Consider the following 9,793-nt stretch of genomic DNA (forward strand, 5'->3'; position numbering starts at 1 on the left):
GCAATTAATAATTTTTTTGTTTAAAACTGAAGCCTATAATAGTTTTTGAACAACGATTTAGATTCGTAAGTCTCAAGTTTTTCGTTTATCTCTGAGCCCAGATTCAAATGTTTAATAATAAACCGTTAAGCATAAGCATTTTATGGTCAAAATATGACATTCTGTTTTGAGCAAATAAATAATTTTAAGCATTAAGCTAAAAGAGTTAAAAGTATAGAACAAATTTTAAACTCAAACAAATAACGTCCATGTCAAAAAGTTTTTGGGTAAACGTAGAAAACAGAGAATTTGTTCTGTTTTGCATCTCATTTCAAAACAGACATAACCTCAAATTTGCTATTTACATTATACATATTTGTAATACAAAATAGTTGTATTTGTTGGCATGAAATGACAAAATAAATAAACATGTCGGCGCAACTATTTGTTCGTTATGTTGCCCCGATATGCGCTGACAGTTGTTGTGGTTCAAGTCGGCACACGCATTTCGACATTCTGATGTTTTCTAATTTGATACTTGATTGGCGGCATTAACACTTTGTTGTGGCGAAGCTGATTTTCGCTGGATAAATAAACACTGATTTCGATGTGAAATATGCACCTCGCCCCGGTCGACCTATCTTTGAAAAAGTCGTTGAAATTATAGAAGACATYGACCAGGACTGTCACATAAGCAGCTATGATATCGCTAACGAACTTAACATTCGTTATCAAACGGTTTTGAACCATTTAAAAAAGGCTGCTTACAAAAAGAAGCTCGATGTTTGGGTACCACATGAATTGTCTGTGAAAAATTTAATGGACCGAATTAACATCTACCATTCTTTGCTGAAACGAAATGAAATCGAACCATTTATAAAGCGAATGGTAACAGGAGACGAAAAGTGAATCAAGTACGACAATAATATGTGAAAAAGATCATGGTCCAAACGTGGTAAAGCTCAACAAATGGTCGCAAAGCCAGGATTGACGCCTCGAAAGGTTATGCTTGGTGTTTAGTGGAATAGGAAAGAAATCATCCCATATGAGCCGCTCCAGCCTGGTTGAACGATTTATTCTACATTTTACTGTCAACAACAGACCTGAGATTGAAGCAAGTAATCGAAAAARACGGCCAAAACTGATGAACAGAAAGAGCTTCGTCTTCCATCAGGACAACGCTAGATCACAAACATCTTTGATGACTCTGCAAAAACTGRGAGAGCTTGGCTGGGAAGTTTTGATGGAGCCTTGCAAAATCGGACTACCATTTGTTTCGGTCAAAGCAGAACTCCCTTAATTGAGTAAAGTTTTCTTCACGAGAAGTTTGTGAAAATTACTTCTCGCAGTTTTTCRMYGAGWAAGCAGAAAAGCTCTAGAGGAAAAATGGCAATGGTCGATCAAATGGTACATATACTTGTATATAAAATATTCGGTTACACCCGCACTTAACTTTTCCACACTTCGTATTATTTATATTCATAATTCACAATTTTTATTAATCTCCATTTTAAAGCTTAAAATATCATTTCCATGCACGTTCTGGTAATAAATACTCATAAACTGAAAGTAAACATTATGTTTGAGTATATACATTTGCATAGCAGACGGATATATTAAGTACATACTAAGTCATAAAGGTTGTGAAGTGATTTTCTGCGAACTTGCTGTTATGGATGAGAAGCTAACAAATTGTGTTGGACTATTTTCCATATAACAGTTTCAATAATCACCTATTAAAAGAAGCGAAGATACTTCTTCCTCCAGGCAGATTAAAAAGCCTGAACGATGGGCTTTACTTATGAATGGTGAACGGTGAGCGTATTGAGGGTGATCAGGTACATATATAGTTACATAGCATATCCCTATCACTAGAAGAATATGCACCAAGACTCAACACTGTACGTAACAATAAGGGACTCATTCTCGAAAAAAGTCGAATTTAGTCAGTCCATACGTGTTGATCCTGATATACAATGCTGAATCAGAAGCCTTTGAATCTCTAGACGCTTAAAACCAAAATAGGACGACGCTAATATAACCAAGGAATTCGGCAGAGGTACTCCTCAAGGCGAAATGCTATATCCGCTTCTATGGACATTAGTGGTGAATAAACGGAACRTGGAAGGCAAAGCCGCTAAGGTAGTGACATATATGGACTACATTGCCATCTTAATAACTGGTAGATGTCTACAGACCAATGGCAGTATTATGACCACCACTCTCAATACAGTCCAGAACGAGGCATCGCAAGCAGGTATTGCGTTTAACCCGGAGAAAACGGATATATTTGAGTTCACAACAATGAACAAAATTCAGTTCCCTTCTAGAAATGGGACACAACTCTCTCCCAAGGACCACACCTTGGGGTAGTTTGGACAGCGAACTGTTGCAGCCTTTTAATTTGCCGGACCACTGCAGTATATTTCAATCCAGAGTCAACATCTACGTAGGCAGTCAAGTAGCAATCAAGGCAGTAACCCCATATCCCATATAGGCAAAAGTGTTTTGGGAAGCAGGGCAGCAGGGGAAAGTGTTGCCAAAAGTAAGCAATTTCACTTCTACTGGGTGCCAGGACACAAAGGCATCGAGGCATGAATGAAATAGTGAACGAGACTGCCAAGACTGGTGTGATGCTAACATCCGAAAACGTGATCAACATTGGGAAAYCCATGAATTGTCTATACGACGATCTTGACAGAAGCATGGYAAGGAAAATCAAAACACGATGGAACTAGTTACCCGGGTGCATTACGTCAAAAGTCTTGTAGACTGCAGGAAATACCTAGATCAGGCAAGATTACGTTGTGGGCATCTGGGGTCGCCACAGTATGATACACTGAAGGAAATATCGACAGGGAGGCCGCAGAGTCTGCTAAAATTCTCGTCAAGCGCAGTCATCGTAAATCATTCGTCTAGCACTTAGCAAGTGAACTCCATCTGGTATCGCAAAGGAWCAAACTAGTATATGCGGGRTTTAATRGCCTACCAGATTAACCTWACCTAACGAGAAGAAAGAAATRCTGTTGAACTGAACTTTCATCAGGAATATTCTGTGACCTACCTTTGCTATTTAATTCCTAAGCAATGCCGTGTGATTGAAATGTTTAGTAAATCTAAAAAAAATTGAAAGAAAACAACAACTTTCATTTGTACCAAATATTCATAATTATATTGTGAATATATGTATATTAGTCATTGTTTTCTTTTCCCAAGTTCACCTGCATAAATTTGGAATGGCTTTTAAGAATTTATTTGCACACCTGCCAGAGAATCCAGCAATGGCGCAGCGGCAAGACCAATTGCCATTGGATAATCTGCTTATTGTTTTTTATTTCCTATTTTGATTTCTTAATAACGCATACTGTTCATAATTCTAAACTTCTAATTTTTAGCTTAGTGAAAACAATTTATYCAGCTAATCATCGACACCCAACGCACGCTTTATTTTTATTGAGTTAAGTGTAAAAAGTAAACGTAAACAAAAGTGAATTTTCAATTTTCACTACAATGAAATTAACTAAGAATTATTATAAGAACGTAGCTCATTAATAAAGCTTTTTATGCGCTATTAACTTTAGTGAAAKTTTTTATTAAGTAATTTTAACTCAATCTATACCGCTTACGCCCACAAATCCATTGGTCTAAAATCTTTTACACGTGAGAGAACGTAGATTTACAGACACGCAGAACAGGTAAGCAACCGGCGCTAATATATCATAATAATAAATATGAAATTCATAAATCAATCATTATTTATACTCCCACAAGCATTATTTATATGTCTACATTCATATTCTCTATGTATGATCAAAGGTAGTACGACGAGGCGTATGAGTAACCAAGCTGTACCACCAACTTCATATTGTCCGAGGGCAGAGTAAGCATAGTTGCTGTCTCATGTAAGCAATTGGCAGACAAAATTAATTACTATTTACAAATTATACATATATATATATATTAAAAAGCCACTGAATTCAYTGAGTTTTATTTAAAAAGCCTCCAACATTCGAAATCTAAAGCTGAAAATAACCATTCGTACGAGAAAAAAAAAATTGTCTCTTTTAGAACAGCTATAAGCTAAAAAAATTATCATTCAAAAAAAGTGTCATTATCTTTTCCAGTAKCTTACCTTTCTTACTTTTATAGGTGCTTTTGTTGGTATATTATAGTAGTCAACTGTTCTATTTTCTTCCATAAATCTTGTAACAATATTTGTATGAAGAAAAACACTGCTTTTAGTAAACATTAATATTTTACAAATAAGTTATATTTTATATGGTAATTTATTGTCATCATGTTATATTTATATTGCAATTAATTTATTTAATTTTTCAATAACACTGTGCGCACATAAACACTGAGGATATATATGAACATTTAGAAATATACTTTAATTCTCATAATATATATGTTATATACACACATTAAAATATATTTCAGCTTCTTATAAGCACACATTTACTAAGTTACACGCATATTGATGTAAATTATAATGATTCTTACACTTTAGCTCTCTTACATATATATATATAGTATACATAATATATACATATGACAATTTTTCCTTTGCTATTTTATATTGAAATTTTTCATTTTAACTTAGTTGCAAAGCACTATTTTCAATATCATAAATAATGATCAAAAACTTTTATTTACTGACAATTATTAGTTGACAATAGCTTTAAGACAATAATTTCAAAATGACTTTCTTAAATATTTTCAYTTTATTATTGTTATWTATTATAATTGAAATTACAATAAATGTGAAAAAACTCTAGCAACTTGGGCTATCGGTTAATATTTTCATAGTTTCACTTTTTTTTTCACTTGCAAACAAACTTATTTTTCTTTATAGTGCTAAAAATTCCTTACAAAAATTTACTGCACACAAGCACAAATTTTCAAATATACAATTTTTATACATATGTAAAATTTTCTTCTACTTTAAAAATTACGACCAGCACTCGAATGAAACAGCAGAAAAGCGCGACGACACTTGCGGTGCGTGCAAACGACTGTGGCCAACAAATATTGCCATGAAACAAAAAAGTAATTTTCCAAACAATTCACTTTTCCTGCAGCATCAGTGGATACACTTTTCATTTTAGTGGTTTTCATATTTTTATATTAACGAGAGCACTTGCATATATATATAAGTGTGTACGTATATGCGCCTTTGCAGACCCAGTTGGAATTGTGCGTGGGATTTGTTATATTTTTAACATTGATATTTTTCAAAAATCTCTTAACTTTTATATTTTACAGTATTTAACATTCCAATACTGTAAAATAAATAGTTTAAAAGAAATATTGGGCAGTCGAAAAAGTCTTTTCGTATTTTGTCAATAGATAGACCAATTACATTGTGACCACGTAGTGTTGGAAAGGTGAGATTTTAAGCTTCATTTAACCAAAAAAATGGATGAAAATAATGAAAAAATTCGCTATATTTTGAAATTTTTATATAAAAAGGGAGGAATGCCACGAAAGCCACCAATGAAAATACRAAAAGACTAYTTCGACTACGGARKCTTGAAACTCTTTCTGTAATGTAGGTGRGTATTGGTTGTACGCGATTCAACGAATATTTGACATACCGACATATTATTTTCAGAAGGGAATTTTCTCTAAATTTTAGATCGCTATATAATTGGGTACTTCATTTGTAAACTGGAACATGGGAATATCAAAGCAATCTGTGCACCAAATTTGGTTGAAATTGGTCGAATTGGTCCGGAGATACGTGATTACTATCAAATCCACTTATTATTRYAATTCGTTGYACCAAATTAYAGTTTTGTATCTTKCTTTCCGGATTAGTTATGACAATTTATAGGTGTTCGATTAATGACGTTTTTTGGGCGTGTCCGATCCGATTACGCCTGTGTACAATATTTATGGTGCCAAAGGACATGTATACCAAGATATCTTAATTTTTACTCAAGTTACAGCTTGCAAAGACAGACGGACGGATAGACAGTCACCCCAGTTTCAACTCGTGCCGTTATATTATACATTTTTATATGTCCATATCTATCTCGATTAGTTTTAGATGATACAAATGACCGTTAGGGAAACAAAGCGATAATAATCAGCAGCAACATGTTGTAAAAGTGTCAAAATAATAGAAAAAAATTTGAATTCCCATTCCGACCGGGTATTCTATGCGCGCGCATCACCCACACAAAATATATATACACGAGAGAGTGTATGTTTCTTTGGTTTCGGAAAAAACAGTGAACCAACTCGTTGAATATAAAGAGATAGAAAATATAATTTTCCAAAAGCAACGGATTTCCCGTAAAATAGCTTTAAACTCATAGCGGACGGCTGACAATTTGATGGATTGTTGAATGAAATTCCACGAGCAAAGCACAACAGAKTAGACTGATGTGATTTTAGAAGTACGCAAATCGGCCACGGACGAGAGGATAAGACCGTTGCTACGACGTCCAACAGGTTAAAAAGGAAATATGCGTTGCTATAAAGAATAAAATATATAAAGAAGAATAAACTAGTTGTATATTGGTTTTTGTAACGATTACATTAAATTTATGAATTCATTGAATGCAGTTATTCATTTCCAAAACAATTGTACAATCTGTGAATTCATAAGCCCTTGGCAGCTTTATCTAGGCTCTTTCTAATTCWTGTTTCCCAAAGTAAGCAATCATCAACCAGTAGAACTAGAATCTTTCGACAAACATTAAACTATGTCACAACCATTTGGAAAATATTTTCATATTAGTGATAAATTCCTATGTCATACCTTAATATTATTATTCAGTACATTACTGACGTCATTACTTTTAAATGAATGTGTATAGTATATTACAAAAATATACATAAACAATTTTGATAATTTCTGTATTACGCTCCCACAAATTCCTCAATTTTACAGCAGTTCCAATTATTTCCCGTTCAGACTGTTTGTTCGAGCAGCTGTTTGCAACATGTTGTGTTTACAGCAACAGCTGATTGCCGCACAACCATGAGCTCTTGTTGAATATTTTAGACATTCTCTCTTGTCGATTGCATAGAAAGTTGGAATCAAAACAAACATGATGATAAATCGTTACACAGAGCGAAGGCCGCAGATACATATAAATAAAAAAAATTAACTGCACTCACACATTGCCAAACGAATGAGAAGCAAAACTTCGTCGTTACGTTGACTATAGATTCGTTRAAGAGAACGTATACAGCCCAGAGAACGTAGTGTAATTAAATAAAATGATTTAACTTTTATTTATTAAGAAAATATATTTAATTAGTGGCATTTATAATAGAAAAATAGAAACTTTCAAGGGACTTTTAGCTGAAATTGATTGTGTTCCTTGACTGGCGTTAGCATTTCTACTTTCGACGTACTTTTCTGAATTTTGATTCGGTGCAATTCGCATAAGGGAATGGAAGGCGAAGGTAATTAGAAGAAACCCGACAAAAAATCTTTGATCCCACAWGTACACACCCAAGCTGCAAGGAAAATGAAAAAGCTAAGCTCCAAATGAAAAAGTAGTTTTATAATTTGACTAAATATTAAGTCAACTTCGAATTGTGCGAGATATTAGATAATATTGGGTAGTCGAAAAAGTCTTTTCGTATTTTGTCAATAGATGTCGTTGCAGTCGTATATCTCCACTGCTACCAATCACATTGTGTCATATCATATAATGTTGAAAAGGTGGGATTTTAATCTTCATTTAACCAAACAAAAATATTAAAATTCAGGAAAATTGAAAAAAGCTACAGCTGGTCAAAAATTAGTAAAACAATGAAGMAATTCGCTATATTTTGAAATTTCGGTATAAAAAAGKKAAGAATGCCAAGCAAGCCACCAATGACATTTGTGAAGCTTACTGAGACCATGCCGTATCAGTTGGTGTATCACAACAACGGTTCGCTCACTTCCGTTCTGGAAATTTCGAAATTTCGATTTACACTAAAATGGAAAAAAGTGGTCGACCAAAGTGGTACATATTTGTTTATTTATTAGTATAAATATAAAAAAATTAATTGAAGTTTGATAAGAAATACAAAAATACTTTTTCGACTACCAAATATTTATATTATCCATTTTTAAATATCATAAATCTTTTGTATATCTTTTATTAGTCCAAAATTACTGTTGTTGCTGCGCGTTCGAAAATTTGTTTTCACGGAACATCGGCCTTTAATACATACATACATATGTATACATATAAAGTCTAAATTTTATACATTCATACTCATTTATACACATGTATGCCTTCGGATATTKTTAATAGCTTGTAAGGCTTAAAGTTCATTCATCTGAAAATTCTTAGTCGTACATACATACATACATACACACACATTTATACGAAGCCCATATCTCGAAAGTTTTGTACGAGCGAATTTATTTCCTACATTCATACATATATACGTATATACACACACATAGATATGTTTTAAAATCTCACACACACAGATTTTTAGCATGACTTTTTTCCTAAGCTACCAGTATTTTCAACGAAGATGCGTTCTAAGCTCTTATTCTCAGSTGCGCTCTGTTCTTCTTCGTCCGCTTGCTCTTTTCATTTCAATTCAACTTGAATCGCTTCTGCAAATCGTGTATTTGTAAGCTATTTTCATAGATTCTGTTTTCTGTTTTGGTTTATTTTAGGTTAGTTGAGTCAGAATTTTTCGTAGTTTTTGAACCGGTTTTTTCGCAAGTCGATACCATTTTCGAATGCTTGTCTCGCCATCCTTTATATTTTACTACCTATTTCTATGAACACTGAGTGGTGTATTCGTATAGTTGTCATCAGTTCATTAACTTTTCTCTGTGCAGATTGTGCAACTGCCACAGCTTTGGTAAACAGAAGTGCTAAGTGTCTCAATGTGTGTACAATAAGGTACCCTCTTAAAAAACATTGTATTTGAAGTATTTGAACTGCAATTTTTTCTTTACATTCTATTCTAAACCTTTTTAATAATTCAACTCAAAAGTTTCAATTTTTTTATTTTAATTTATTTATTATTAATATCGATATTTGCAGTCAAATCAACTAGTTATAAAAAATACTCCACAATTATTACAGATTACGGTCGGAAATGCACCAGTCTCGTACCAGTTTGAAATAGGAAAACTGAGCATCAAGCTCATTTTGAAATAAACCGTATAAAAAATATACATAAATTCTTGGCATATTAAATATAATTTAAAACATTTCAAATTTGCATATGGCAGTCTCTGGTTTGACATTTTTTGTCCTTTATTTGTAGAAAATATTGAATTATGGATAAATCAAATAATACAATAAAACAACATATCAATAAGAAATATTTCCTCAGTTGATACAAGACCGGTCATTTTGGGACTAGTCCGGTTGTTATCGCCTGTTGTAAATTACAATATGTCCTGCATTTTTTACATGAAACAGCACACTCGTAATGCCAATGCACATTAAAAAATCAATAATTCTTGTCATATTTTTTTGTGTATATAGTATATTGTGTATTTTGTACATATATATTTGAACTTATTCATAGCGACGTAGATACATACCATACCATTTTCTGTAAATAATGCCGAGCGCAAGTATTGGTGTTCATGTGCGAACCTTCATTTTAGTTTTTACTGATATCTGACTGGGAGAATTATACAAAAAAATTATATACAWATGTACTATGAGCAAAAAATAATAATTTGAGAATTCTTAATTTATTCTTTAAAATATATGTCATTCTCATGGATGGAATGCTCCTTGGTCACAATTTTCTTGTGCCAACGTTTTTTCCAAAACCTTAAACAGTTGTTAGCGCCAAATTGACTCAAAACGGTATCCCC

At 33.1% G+C, this 9,793-nt stretch overlaps 1 protein-coding gene across 2 annotated transcripts in view; it reads left to right on the top strand.

Annotated features, from left to right (window-relative positions):
* The window catches only part of LOC108971457 (putative uncharacterized protein DDB_G0277255), a 65,767-nt gene that overhangs the window by 42,038 nt on the left and 13,936 nt on the right, over window positions 1-9,793 (top strand). The window contains exon 1 of one of the 2 annotated variants that reach the window (XM_018937530.1): window positions 7,379-7,404. The exons of the other annotated variant lie outside the window; for it this stretch is intronic. The gene's annotated coding sequence lies outside the window, so the exon portion shown is untranslated. Of the gene's footprint in view, window positions 1-7,378; window positions 7,405-9,793 lie in introns of those variants that run through there. 2 annotated transcript variants of the gene reach the window in all.

The sequence above is a fragment of the Bactrocera latifrons genome, unplaced genomic scaffold (genome assembly GCF_001853355.1).
Source record: "Bactrocera latifrons isolate USDA-ARS-PBARC rearing strain unplaced genomic scaffold, ASM185335v1 scaffold_344, whole genome shotgun sequence".
NCBI classification, from domain to species: domain Eukaryota; kingdom Metazoa; phylum Arthropoda; class Insecta; order Diptera; family Tephritidae; genus Bactrocera; species Bactrocera latifrons.